Source organism: Urocitellus parryii, chromosome 6, assembly GCF_045843805.1.
Source record: "Urocitellus parryii isolate mUroPar1 chromosome 6, mUroPar1.hap1, whole genome shotgun sequence".
Lineage (NCBI taxonomy): Eukaryota > Metazoa > Chordata > Mammalia > Rodentia > Sciuridae > Urocitellus > Urocitellus parryii.
The window spans coordinates 62754268-62770052 of NC_135536.1; positions in this window are offsets into that span (position 1 = coordinate 62754268).

Sequence of the window (15785 nt, forward strand, 5' to 3'; positions counted from 1 at the left end):
CACCTGGCATGCGTGCGGCCTGAGTTCGATCCTCAGCACCACTACAAACAAAGATATTATGTCCGCGGAAAACTAAAAAAATAAATATTAAAAAATTCAAAAAATAAAAATAAAATAAAAACCATCCATGTGATATTTTATTTTCTGAAATCTGTACTAAGTCGTTGACGCTTACAGCATCTCTCAGTTCAGACCAGCCACATTTCAAGTGCTCACAGCCAGCGGGCAGCTTTAGATCGCACAGCTAGAAACAGGCAAACTGCTCCTCAGTCTGGATTATTGTGATCATCTGCAGAATTTTGCTCTTGCTCTCCCGAAGGCATTTTCCCACACAGCAGCTGGAGTGAAGCTGCCAGATCATGTCACTTCCCTTTTCAAAACTTTCAGTGGTCTCCCACCAACTCTGAGAATAAAACTTAGGGTCCTCTCCCTGGACTACACGACTACTATGCCTCGTCGCCATACCCCTCTCCTTCCTCTCCACCTATTACTCTGTCCCTCCCTTGACTGCTTCATTGCCTGGTCCCACCCCTTGTTGCTGCCAGTCTGCCAAATGAGCCCCCAGCCCAGAACCTCCACCCCAGAGCTATTCCCTCCACCCAGAACATTCTTCCCACAATCTCAGCCTGTGCGCCACCCGCTTCTCCTCATCCTGACCCAGCAGAAGCTTCTTCAGATCCTGGCAGGTGCATGCTGTGTAGGCTGCAGGGAGCTCAGGGAGGACTGGCTATCTTGGGCCTTCTCAGCCCAGATGTGCCATCCTCCCCTCCCTACACAACTGGAGAGGACACTAGGATCTCAGCTAATTTCCTCAGGCTGTGCCTGGGAAGAAGCACAGGTCCTTATCAGAGTTCCCAGATGTACTCAAGTGACTGCCCCCAATCTGAGTGGGATAATGGGGACAGGGTGCAGGAACTTTTCAACTTCTCCTCTGATTTCCCCAGCCCAGATTTGCTGAGACCATGGTCTTGAAAGCCTTCAAGAATCTAGCTGAACATGATGGCACATACCTGTAATCCCAGCCATTCTGGAGGCTGAGGAAGGAGGATTGCAAATTCCATGCCAGCCTCAGCAACTTTAATGAGACTTTATCCCCAAATTTTAATTTTTTTAAAAAGGGCTGGGGAGATAGCACAATGGTAGAGCACTCCTGGATTCAACTCCCAGTACAAAGAAAAGGAAGGAAGGAAGGAAGGAAGGAAGGAAGGAAGGAAGGAAGGAAGGAAGGAAGGAAGGAAGGAAGGAAGTTAGTTCTCTGTCTTGCATTTCCATTTAAACACTGAGTATACAGCCAGTCATGGCAGCATGCACCTGTGATCCCAGCAATTTGGATGACTAAGGCAAGAGGATCTCAAGTTCAAGGCCAGTCTTGGCAACTAAGCAAGACCCTGTCTCAAAGTCAAAAATACAAAAGGAATGAAGCTCAATCATAAAGCAACCCTGGGTTCAATTCCCAGGACTAGAGGGCAGGGTGGAACTGAGTACCCTCATGCATCTTTCTCTTGGATTTCTGGATCCTTTTTTTTTTCCTTGTGGTGCTAGGGGTTGAACCCAGGTCCTTGTACATGCAAGCCAAGCACTCTACCAATTGAGCTATATCCCCAGCCCCCATTCTGGATCCTATTCTAAAGGCATGAGATAGTTTACCAGCCAGGCACAAGAGGAGCCACAGGATGTAGGACACTGTGGCCTTGGGAATGGGAGAGGTGGAATTCAGCATTATTATCCCACCACTTCTTGATAAGTATTTCTATTTAGAAGTATTTATCATGCCTCATAATAAAAATGAAAGAGGAATGCTAAAAATGACCCAGAATACCATGGGACCACACTGCTGTGTGTTACAGAGTCGTTTCTGGTTGCACAGCCTGTGACCTCTCAGTGAGGTAGATGTACAGGTGCAGAAATGCAGGCTCTGAGCCTTCTGGTCCCCTGCAGCTCTACCTGCTCCAGTCTCCTGACTCTTAGATTCAAGCCAATCGGCATCTGCAGATAAACACAGGGACAGCAGGAGGGCCTGCACCGGAGGCTGACCCAGGGACACAGGTGTTCATACATCTAGGTGAGATTATCGCTGATCCCCACCTTGCCTGTACATGTGTTTATTGCAGCTTTATATGTTCAAAATCTCTTCTACTTCTTTGATTAAATTCTAATTGCCATTTTTGGGTTCTTGGAAGCACCGCCACAGAATCCTGGGGCTCCTGGCTACCCAGTTAGAAACCACCAGCTAAAAACATCAATAGTACTTATCTAATAGGTGGTGAGATCTTTGTTTTCTTTGTCGCGCTTATCTTTATTTTCTAAATAAAATGAGCCAGTGCAACTTGCCTTACTTTGTTTGAGTGGAAAGAAATCAATGTTGGAAGGACTTTTGACCCTGTGGTCCTACTGCTCTCTGCCCTCTTGTGTACTTTGTTCTCTTGCCACTGAGTGTTTGCCTGATTTTGTAAAGGGGGTCAGAAAGGCTTCAGAGAGTAAAGCTCACACACCATTTTTCCAGGTTGAGTGGTGTGGGAACATAGAGAGTGTGGCAATAATCACAGCTTGAGTGACTCCAAGAGGATAATTGAAAGAACTTCCTCAGTAAATGAACCGCAACACTGATAGTTGTTTCTATGGAGACAGAATGAGTTTTAAAAGGGAAAAAGGGGGCTTGTTCAGTGGTAGAGCATATGCTTGAGGCCCTGGGTTCCATCCCCAGTACAAACAAATAGTATTTAAAAGGTATGAACAGAGACAACACTCAGGAAGCCCTGTGCACCACAAAGAGGTCACCAACACAGCAAGTAGCATCAACCAGCACTGAAGGGCTGTCTTCCCACTTCCCGTTCCAGCTCATAATCACCAAGTCAGGCATTCCTAAAGCCCTTAACCACCACCACCAACGTCCCTCCCCAGCAACCAACTAAGATCTCTGAGTTGGGCCAAGTTCTCTATTATCAGAATCACTGGCCCACCACCTGAACAGGCTGTGGCCCCAGCCAGGCAGGCCTAAATTCAGACATTTACAAATGTGTTTTGTGGAACAGAGAATTCAGAAGCACCTTAGGAGTGTCCAGCCATGAATAGCATGAGGACAGGGTAGCTGGTCGCTAAAAGCCCCTCTGCTACCATCTTTCACCACATGGGATCCAACCTCTGAGAGTTATAAAATGTTCCTTGCCTGTTATCTTCACTGATTTAGTAGCTTGTGTACACATTTCCCAACCACATGTGAGAACACCGGACAGGTGCCATTTTGCTTTAAAATTTCAACAGACATATAACAGTGAAAGCTTAGGATTGGGACAACCCCTCTTCTCATCCCTGACTCTCTCTCTCTTTCAATCTCTCTGGTCCTAGGAACTGAACCCATGAACGCTCTACCGCTGAACTATGCCCCAGCCTTTTTTTTTTTTTTTTGGAGACAGAGTCTCCCTAATTTGCCCAGGCTGGCCTTGAACTTGTGATCTTCCTACCTCAGCCTCTCAAATCATTGGGATTACAGGCGTGTACCACTATGCCTGGATCATGCCCTTTCTCTAACCCCCCTCTCCCTCAAGTAGTGAGACCCTAGAATCTCAGGTTAGAAAAAAAAAAAAAAACTCGGTAGTAGTCTCCTAGTTCAGCTTCCCACTTGATGCTTGAATCATTTGAAAACTGGTCATCTCCGCTAGGACCTGTCCCACCCACCCCAGCCCCAGTAGCAGGCACTCCCAAGGTAATTCTTTTTTAGACAGTTATATGTTAAAAGTTCCTTTATGTGGAACCAAATACATAGCTTCCCAACTCTACAATTCCTAAATCCAAAACATCCTAAAATCTGAAAGTTTTTGAAGTCTTTTGATAGTAAATCCAATTCTGAACTGATCGGAGGCTATTTATCATTGTCATTTACCTCATCATGATTTATTTATTTATATGTTTGACTATGGATCCAATTGAAATGTTACATAGTCTATATGTACGATATCATCTTTCCAAACATTGAAAAATTGCAGTGCTTTGGAAAAGAGATTATGGATCTGAACCTGTTTCTCTAAATATGATGTTTAGGTATTCAATTTATTTTTTCCAACTGATCTATCTTTGATTAGAGAGGCAAATTAAAGTCTTCTACTTCTTGTTTGCTCACCTGTTTTTTCTGTAATTTTAGATTTATAAATATTCTGCTTTGGAATTTGATATATAGATATCACAACTGGAATCCTTATTGTGATTCCCATTATAAAGTGCTTTTCTTCATCTCCACCATATGTGATATTAAAATTATGACCAGTGCTGGAGGTGGAGTTCAGAGGTAAAGTGCATGCTTTGCATACGCAAGGCCCAAGCTTTAATCTCCAGCACCACAAAAGAAAAAAGGAACAACAACAAAAACTGTTGGGAACTACAACCAAGTCAAGGTGGCACCTGGCATTTTGCCAGAAGGAGTGGTTGAGAGGCAACGCCAGCAAGCCATTAGGATGATGATGGTTAAGTTAAGCTGTGTATGGTTATTGGGATGATGACTGATTGCTATAACTGGATGATGCTGAATTGAAACAAGCTGTGTGTTCAGTTGTGTATATGAACCTCTGCTGTCCGGCAATAAGCGGCTCCTGCTACCTCGGGTGCCTGCTACTTTTGAGTTCCCATTGAGTTCTCGAGGAATTCCTGTTGAGTTCTCGTGGAGTTTCAGTTGAGTTCCCGTTGGTTCTCGCAGAGTTTCGGGGGAGTTCTGGAGAGTTCCCGTTGGGTTCGGGCAATAAAGTAGTTCCTGTTTGAACCTACAAGTGGCTCGTGACCTCGCAGTTATTTTGTGTCCAGCCAGACTGCGGCAAAAAACAACAACAATAAAAACAATATGACCTGTGGCCTTTTTCTTTCTTTCTTTCTTTCTTTTTTTTTCCTCAACTTTTCTGAAAACACTTTGTCTTAGGCAGCCACTTGTCTGAGCACAGGATAAAGGTGGGTGCTGCCTAGAGATTCAATCTGATTATCTTTTTTTTTTCTCTTAAGAGGTGAATTAATCTTGCTTCAACATCTAGTGATATGTCAAATATATCAGCCTTAGTTCTGTCATATTAACATTGTTATACTTTCTGTTTTTGCAATTTTAAAAAAGCTATCACTAGCCAGGTGCAGTGGCAAATATCTATAATCGGTGACTCAGAGGGCTGAGGCAGAAGGATCACAAGTTTGAGGCCAGCCTCAGCAATTTAGCCAAGCCCTAAGCAATTTGAGACCCTGTCTCAAAATAAAAAAATAAGAGCTGAGGATGTAGTTCAGCAGTAAGGTACCCCTGGGTTCAATCTCCAGTACCAAACAAATAAAAAGCTGTCACTATATAATCCGTTTTCTTTGTTTCTATAAATAATTCTCAACTTTTGGAAAGTTTTTCTTTTTCTTCTAGCTATTACTTTTTATTTTATTTTGGGAGGTACCAGGGATTGAACCCAGAGACACTGTACCACTAATCGCCCCCATCCCCCGCCTGCCCTGGATATACATTCTTTGCTATAACAAGTTACCATAGAAGGGTTGGCTTATAAACAACAGAAACTTACTTCTTACAGTTCCAGATAATGGGAAGTCTAAGACCAAGGCACTGGCAGATTTAATGTCTGGCAAGGGCCACATTCTGGTTCGTAGATGTCACCTTCTTGTTGTATTTTCCATGGTGGGTGGGACAAGGCAGCTCTATGAGGTCTTTCTTATAAGGCCTCAAATTCCATGAGGCCCAGCATGATCCAAGATCCCACCTCCCATTACACTGGTGATTAGGTTTCAACAAATAAATTTTGAGGGAAACAAAAACATTTAGATCATGGTAAACACAACACTAATTTAATTGTAATTCCATAATATCATCTAATATAAAATATATATTCAAATTTCCCCAATTACCCCAAAAATGTTTTTTATATTTTTTTCAATTCAGTCTTCAATTATATATCCATATGGTTGTGTCTTTATTCTCTTTTAGTCTTGAATAGACCCCCAACATTTATTACATTTAGATGTTTTTAAAATATTTTTTAGTTGTTGATAGATCTTTATTTATTTATGTGTGGTGCTGAGAATTGAACGCAGGGCCTCACACATGCCAGGCAAGTGCATTACCACTGAGCCTCAGCCCCAACCCCACATTTAGTTTTGTTTTTTTTTTTTTAGTACATGCCAGCTATTATAAAATGACTTGTCATCTAGATTTATCTGGTTGCTTCTTTATATTTCATTTGTTTTGTTTTCCTACTATTTACATTTCCAATAAATGACCAGCTATTTCTAAAGACTTGGTTAGATTCAGCTTAAGAATTCTGACACTGATGATATTATGTACATCCCATCAGGAGGCAAGTAAAATTCAGCTGTCTTGCTGTTAGTAATTCCAAGTTGAATCACTCAGTTAAGCTGTGTAACTGCTGGTTTCTCTGATGTAAAGGTATATACCTTCCCTCTTTAACTACTAATTAAATAATAACCTATGTGGTAATACCGCATCACAATATCAACATCCTATTCACCAATTACATTTCACCGGAGGATTTTAGTATCTATTGATGATCCTGACCTTAAATCAATGATTATATTAGGGGTTACAAAATGTGATTTACATTTTACATCTTCATAAAAACAAGCACTTTTAAAAAATATTTTTTTGTTGTATATGGACACACAATATCTTTATTTATTTTTTTTTAATTTTTTTTTTTAGAGAGAGAGAGAGAAAGAGAGAGAGAAGTTTTTTTAATATTTATTTTTTAGTTCTCGGCGGACACAACATCTTTGTTGGTATGTGGTGCTGAGGATCGAACCCGGGCCGCACGCATGCCAGGCGAGCGCACTACCGCTGAGCTACATCCCCAGCCCCTCTTTATTTATTTTTATGTGGTGCAGAGGATCAAACCCAGTGCCTCATACATGCAAGGCAAGCACACTACCACTGAGCCACAGCTCCAGCCTGAAACAACACTATTTTTAAAAATATTTTTAGTTGTAGATGGACACAACACCTTTATTATCGTATTTCTTTATTTTTATGTAGTACTGAGGATTGAACCCAGTGCCTCACATGTTGGGCAAGTGCTCTACCACTGAGCTACAACCCCAGCTCCTGAATTCATTTTTTATTTATTTGGGGGTGGTACCAGAGATTGAACTCAGTTGCACTTGACAACTGACAACTGAGCCACATCCCCTGACCTATTTTTTTTTTTTTTTTACTTAGAGACAGGGTCTCACTGAGTTGCTTAGCACCTTGCTTTTGCTGAAGTTAGCTTTTTTTTTTTTTAGTTGTAGTTGGACACAATATCTTTATTTAATTTATTTATTTATTTTGAGCTGAGGATCAAACCCAGAGCCTCGCATGCGCTAGGCAAGCGCTCTACCGCTGAGCCACAGTGCCAGTCCCTGAGGCTGGCTTTGAGCTCGGGATCCTCCTGCCTCAGCCTCCTGGGCTGCTGGGATTACAGGCGTGCACCACCACCATTCCTGGCTCCCTGAATTCACTTTTTAAAGTTCAATTGCATAATGCTTGGAGAGTTGTCACCTACTCCAGCATAAGATTTTTGAGTGAGTATTCTTCAGTTGTTAGAAGTTTTTGCCACTCTTTTCTTCTTTCTCCCTTTGAGTGGATTCAATTTGATGTTATGCATCACTCATCATTGGATGGGAAAGTAATTTGCAAGCAGCTCTTCCAGGATAGCCTTCCTGGGGAAGCAGTGTTTCCCCAATCACCATCCACCACAGACAGACTGCTTTACCCAACACTGCTCACCTGGGATACTTTGTGGAGCCCCACATGAGGAACTAATGATGGCACAAGTTCTTGCCTACTCTTCCCATTCAGAGGTGGAGTCTATTCCTCCCATCCTTCAAATCTGGGATGCTCTTACTAACTTGGTTGGCAAACAGAATGTGCTGAAAATATGACAACATGGAGCTTCCACATTAGGTCATAAGATACCTTGCAGTTTCAGCCCAGGCCACTTGAAACAATTGCTCTGGGGACATCAGCTACAATATAAGAAGTCTGACTACCCTGAAACCACTGAGGAAACCCAAGCTGGCCATGTGGAGAGGACACAGAGAGATGCCTGACAACCCAGCCACCAGACTGTGAGTGAAGCAGCTTCAGATGACTCATCCTCAGCCACCACCTAACAGTAATCACATGAGAAACTCCAAAGGCCACCAGCTGAAGCCTGTCACATCCCAGAACTGTGAAAGATAGCAATAAATTGATGTTTCAAGTCACCAAATTTGGCAATGGTTTGCTATGCTGCAATGAATAATGGAAATGCCCATTTCTGTTGGTGGCATGACCCTAACTGGGCTCTGCCATCAGCCTTGTTCAGGCCAGCTCCCATAACTGTGGTTACAAAAGAGGGAGATCAGATTCAGGTTTGGTTGCTTTGGAGTACAGCTTCAAGTGAAGTTAATCTGAGGTGAAGCAAACAGAAAATAATTGTGGAGGTTTTGTTGATGGGCATCTGCTATGTTGTCTAGGCTGGCCTCAACTCCCAATCTTCCTGTCTAAGCCTCCCAAATAGCTGGAATTGCAGTTCAGAATGAAGCATATAGACTGGACCATCACGATCCCAACAGGAGAGAATCATATTAGTTCAAGACGTACCATCTTGATAAATTCTCTGTGCTCTGTAATGAATGTGTGCTTCCACAACTTTTTATTGGCAGGATAGACTTTTGTTTAGGCCCAAGCAACAGCAGGAAAGAAAATCTGACATAGGGAACTGGGGACTGCTATACAGAGAGAACTACAAAGCATCCTCAGTACAGTAAGAATCCTAATCCAAAGTCCCTATTCTTGTAACAGAGAGGAGAAAGCAATGAAATGAAAAAAATATGCATGTCAGGGCTGGGGTTGTGGCTCAGCAATAGAGCGCTTGCCTAGCACGTGCAAGGCCCTGGGTTTGATCCTTAGCACCACATAATAATAAGTAAAACAAAGAGGTAAAAGCCAACCCAGCCTTCATAGGCAGTGGCCACATGATTGAAACAGGGCTTGGGAGACACAGTCAGGACCCACCCGTTGCATTGGTCACCCGGCAAAGGGAACGAACGGACACCATTTGCATGGGATACCACCATGGCAGAGAACTGACGTCACGGGCGGAGGAGATAACTTCATTGAAACCAGCAGCGACAGTGACTTCTTCCCTTCCCTTCTAATACCTTTCCTCCCAAGCATCAAATAAATTTATAAGAGTAAACAGTAACTCAGCAGTCAAACAGAACAAGAAGTAACATGAGCAGCATAAAAAAGCAAGGAAGAAAAGGAGTACAAACAATGCAGGACAGCCTAAATATTCAGGAGGACCTAGAGTCATCAGAAAAATGGTCATATAAAGAACTCAAGGAACACCTTAGACAGATGGAATGGAACCTTAAAGAGGATACGAGACAGCAAATTCAAGCAGCGAAAGAACACATTGAAAATAAATTACATAAACAGATAAAAGAAGAAGTTAAGCATCTTTATCAGGAGATAGAGATTATAAAAAAAATCAAACAATAATTCTAGAAATGAAGGAAATGATAAACCAAATTAAAAACTCAATTGAGAGTATCACTAACAGAGTGGAGCAAGTAGAAGCCAGAACGTCAGATAATGAAGACAAAATATATCATCTTGAAAAGAGTCTAGCCAACTCAGAAAGGCTGGTAAAAAAAACCACGAGAAAAACATCCAAGAGATATGGGATAACATAAAAAAACCAAACTTACGAGTCATCGGGATAGAGGAAGGTACAGAGATTCAAACCAAGGGAATGAGTAACCTGCTGAATGAAATAATTACAGAAACTTTCCAGAAATAAAAAAGGAAACGGATATACAAATTGTAGATGCATACAGGACACCGAGCACACAAAATCACAGTAGACCAATGGTTGCCAATACACATTGTTATGAAGATATCCAATATACAGAACAAAGAGAAAATATTAAAAGCTACAAGAGAAAGGAGGCAGATTACATTCAGGGGTAAACCAATAAGGTTAACAATGGATTTTTCATCACAGACGCTGAAAGCAAGAAGATCCTGGAACAACGTATTTCAAACACTGAAAGACAATGGATGCCAACCAAGAATTCTGTATCCAGCAAAATTAAGCTTCAGGTACAACAACGAAATAAAAATCTTTCATGATAAACAAAAGCTAAAAGAATTTGCAGCCAGAAAACCAGCATTGCAAAGCGTCTTGAGCAAAACACTACACGAGGAAGAAATGAAAAACAACAACCAAAACCATCAGTAGGAAGTGCCTCAGTAATGACAGAAGGCAGGGGGGAAGCTAATCATGGAGAAACAAACTAAATTAAAAAAAAAAAAGAAATAATCAAACATGGCTGGCAGTACAAACCATATATCAATAGTAACTCTAAACGTTAATGGCTTAAACTCTCCAATAAAGCGACATAGGCTGGTAACATGGATTAAAAAAACAAATCCAACAATATGTTGCCTCCAGGAGACACATCTGATTGCAAAAGACATACACAGGCTGAAGGTGAAAGGATGGGAAAAAATATACCACACACATGGTCCTCGTAAGCAAGCAGGGGTGGCCATCCTCATATCAAATAAAATAGACTTCAAGACTAAGTTAATCAAAAGGGATAAGGAAGGACATTATATACTGTTAAAAGGAACCATTCACCAACAAGACATAACAATTATCAATATTTATGCACCAAATAATGGTGCTGCGACGTTCATAAAACAAATTCTCCTCAAGTTCAAGAATCAAATAGACCTTCAACACACCTCTCTCACCATTGGACAGATCCTCCAAACAAAAGTTGAATAAAGAAACTATAGAACTCAATATCACGATCAATAACCTAGACTTAACTGACATATATAGAATATATCAACCATCATCAAGTGGATATACTTTTTTCTCAGCAGCACATGGATCCTTCTCAAAAATAGACCATATATTATACCACAGGGCAACCCTCAGTAAATATAAAGGGGTGGAGATAATACTATGCATTTTATCTGATCATAATGGAATGAAACTGGAAATCAATGATAAAAGAAGGAAGGAAAAATCCTACATCACATGGAAAATGAACAATATGTTACTGAATGATCAATGGGTTACAGAAGACACAAAGGAGGAAATCAAAAAATTCTTAGAGATAAATGAAAATACAGACACAACATGTCGGAATCTATGGGACACAATGAAAGCAGTTTTAAGAGGGAAATTCATTGCCTGGAGGTCATTCCTCAAAAAAAGGAAAAACCAACAAATAAATGAGCTCACACTTCATCTCAAAGCCCTAGAAAAGGAAGAGCAAAACAACAGCAAATGTAGCAGAAGGCAAGAAATAATTAAAATCAGAGCAAAAATCAATGAAATTGAAACAAAAGAAACTATTGAAAAAATTAACAAAACTAAAAGTTGGTTCTTCAAAAAAATAAATAAGATCGACAGACCCTTAGCCATGCTAATGAAGAGAAGAAGAGAGTAGAACTCAAATTACTAACATACGGGATGAAAAAGGCAATATCACAACAGATGCTACAGAAATACAGAAGACAATTAGAAATTATTTTGAAAACCTATATTCCAATAAAATAGAAGATAGTGAAGACATCGATAAATTTCTTAAGTCATATGATTTGCCCAGACTGAGTCAGGAGGATACACACAATTTAAACAGACCAATATCAATGGATAAAATAGAAGAAGCAATCAAAAGACTACCAACCAAGAAAAGCCCAGGACCGGATGGGTATATAGCAGAGTTTTACAAAACCTTTAAAGAAGAATTAATACCAATACTTTTCAAGTTATTTCAGGAAATAGAAAAAGAGGGAGCTCTGCCAAATTCATTCTATGAGGCCAACATCACCCTGATTCCGAAACCAGATAAAGACACCTCAAAGAAAGAAAACTACAGACCAATATCTCTGATGAACCTAGATGCAAAAATCCTCAATAAAATTCTGGCGAATCGGATACAAAGGCACATCAAAAAAATTGTGCACCATGATCAAGTAGGATTCATCCCTGGGATGCAAGGATGGTTCAATATACAGAAATCAATAAATGTTATTCACCACATCAATAGACTTAAATATAAGAACCATATGATCATCTCGATAGATGCAGAAAAAGCATTTGACAAAGTACAGCATCCCTTTATGTTCAAAACTCTAGAAAAACTAGGGATAACAGGAACTTACCTCGACATTGTAAAAGCTATCTATGCTAAGCCTCAGGCTAGCATCATTCTGAATGGAGAAAAATTGAAGGCATTCCCTCTAAAATCTGGAACAAGACAGGGATGCCCTCTATCACCACTTCTATTCAATATAGTTCTCGAAACACTGGCCAGAGCAATTAGACAGACAAAAGAAATTAAAGGCATTAAGATAGGAAAAGAAGAACTTAAATTATGACTATTTGCTGACGACATGATTCTATACCTAGAAGACCCAAAAGGGTCTACAAAGAAACTACTAGAACTAATAAATGAATTACATAATGCCATATTAGTAACTGTTGTGTTCTGCTACAGGATATAAAAAAGTGGCAGGATATAAAATCAACACGCATAAATCAAAGGCATTTCTGTATATCAGCGACAAAACTTCTGAAATGGAAATGAGGAAAAACACTCCATTCACAATATCCTCAAAAAAAATAAAATACTTGGGAATCAACCTAACAAAAGAGGTGAAAGATTTATACAATGAAAACTACAGAACCCTAAAAAGAAAAGTAGAAGAAGATCTTTGAAGATGCAAAAATATACCCTGTTCATGGATAGGCAGAACTAACATCATCAAAATGGCGATATTACCAAAAGTTCTCTATAGGTTTAATGCAATGCCAATCAAAATCCCAACGGCATTTCTTGTAGAAATAGATAAAGCAATCATGAAATTCATATGGAAAAACAAAAGACCCAGAATAGCAACAGCAATTCTAAGCAGGAAGTGTGAATCTGGAGGTACAGCGATACCAGATTTCAAACTGTACTACAGAGCAATAGTAACAAAAACAGCGTGGTACTGGTACCAAAACAGGCAGGTGGACCAATGGGTACAGAATAGAGGACACAGAGACTAATCCACAAAGCTACAACTATCTTATATTTGATAAAGGGGCTAAAAGCATGCAATGGAGGAAGGATAGCATCTTCAACAAATGGTGTTGGGAAAACTGGAAATCCATATGCAACAAAATGAAACTGAATCCCCTCCTCTCGCCATGCACAAAAGTTAACTCAAAGTGGATCAAGGAGCTTGATATCAAATCAGAGACTCTGCATCTGATAGAAGAAAAAGTTGGCTCCAATCTACATATTGTGGGGTCGGGCTCCAAATTCCTTAATAGGACACCCATAGCACAAGAGTTAATAACAAGAATCAACAAATGGGACTTACTTAAACTGAAAACTTTTTTCTCAGCAAGAGAAACAATAAGAGAGGTAAATAGGGAGCCTACATCATGGGAACAAATTTTTACACCTCAAACTTCAGATAGAGCCCTAATATCCAGAGTATACAAAGAACTCAAAAAATTAGACAATAAGATAACAAATTACCCAATCAACAAATGGGCCAAGGACCTGAACAGACACTTCTCAGAGGAGGACATACAATCAATCAACATGTACATGAAAAAATGCTCACCATCTCTAGCAGTCACAGAAATGCAAATCAAAACCACCCTAAGATACCATCTCACTCCAGTAAGATTGACAGCCTTTATGAAGTCAAACAACAACAAGTGCTGGCGAGGATGTGGGGAAAAGGGTACTCTTGTACATTGCTGGTGGGACTGCAAACTGGTGCGGCCAATTTGGAAAGCAGTATGGAGATTCCTGGGAAAGCTGGGAATGGAACCACCATTTGACCCAGCTATTGCCCTTCTCGAACTATTCCCTGAAGACCTTAAAAGAGCATACTACGGGGATACTGCCACATCGATATTCATAGCAGCACAATTCACAATTGCTAGACTGTGGAACCAACCCAGATGCCCTTCAATAGATGAATGGATAAAAAAAATGTGGCATTTATACACCATGGAGTATTACGCAGCACTAAAAAATGACAAAATCATGGAATTTGCAGGGAAATGGATGGCACTAGAACAGATTATGCTTAGTGAAGCTAGCCAATCCCTAAAAAAACAAATACCAAATGTCTTCTCTGATATAATGAGAGCAACTAAGAACAGAGCAGGGAGGAAGAGCAGGAAGAAAAGATTAATATTGAACAGAGACATGAGGTGGGAGGGAAAGGGAGAGAAAAGGGAAATTGCATGGAAATGGAGGGAGACCCTCATTGTTATACAAAATTACATATAAGAGGTTGTGAGGGGAATGGGAAAATAAACAAGGAGAGAAATGAATTACAGTAGATGGGGTAGAGAGAGAAGATGGGAGGGGAGGGGAGAGGGGATAGTAGAGGATAGGAAAGGTAGCAGAATACAACAGTTACTAATATGGCATTATGTAAAAATGTGGATGTGTAACCGATGTGATTCTGCAATCTGTATTTGGGGTAAAAATGGGAGTTCATAACCCACTTCAATCTAATGTATGAAATATGATATGTCAAGAGCTTTGTAATGTTTTGAACAACCAATAAAAAATTTAAAAAAAAAAGAGGGAGATCACTTTTGCTCTGGAGTTGACATCCTCCACCTTGTGGAGGTGTATATATTCCTGGAAATTTCCAACATCTGCCCCTGGGAGACCTCTCATTCTGTTCCACCCCTCCTCACCCTGCCCCTTTCTCTTTTGCAATCTCTGCCTGGTGACAGGCACTTTGGCAGCTTTTCATATATCCCAGAGTCTGCAAATTATATTTTCCTCTCATTTCACACACAAAAACAATCTTGCTTGGCCCCCACATTTTTCTTGTTGCTTTTGAATAATTTCCAGGAAAATAAGAAGGAAATGGTAATTCCCACAGCTACTATATTTATTTATTTAGGTACTAGAGATTGAACCCAGGGGTGTTTAACCACAAAGCCACATCCCTAGCTTTTTTTTTTTTAAATATATTTTATTTAGACACAGGGTCTTGCTGAGTTGCTTAGGACCTCACTAAGTTGCTGAGGTTGGCTTTGAACCTTCCATCCCCCTGATGCAGCCTTCCGAGTTACTAGGATTACAAGCAAGCAGCACCATGCTCCACCATGCCCAGCTCTACAATTACTTCAGTACCACAAAGTCACTGCCACATGTTTTAGAATGTTTGTAAATGGGCCATCACCAATCACCTTGTGATTGACATTTAGGTTGTTCCCAGTATTTCTCTATTGCAAGCAATGCAGAGTGAGATCCCTCTGCATAAATCCTTCTGAAGCACTCAGATACTTCTGCAGGATGATTTTCTACAAGTGGAATTTGGGGGTCATGGGAAATGGCCAATTAAAGACTTTTTTCAGTGCCCCTGGCTTTAAGTTTATTCAGCACAAAATAATCTCCTCCAACTTTACTGAAGTGGATAAACATGTCTACAACCAAATCCACCTCTGAACAGGAACTCAGCTGCTACCCTAGGCCCAGCTTCAGCTTTCTTTTTTTTTTTTTTTTTTTTAGAGGGGTACCAGGGATTGAATTCAGGGGCACTCATGTACTGAGTCACATCCCTGACCTATCTGGTATTTTATTTAGAGACAGGGTCTCACTAAATTGCTTAGTACCTCGATTTTTGCTGTGGCTGGATTTGAACTCACGATCTTCCTGTCTCAACCTCCAGAGCCACTGGGATTACAGGTGTGCACTACCGTGCCAGCTGAAGCTTCAGGTTTCTTTCT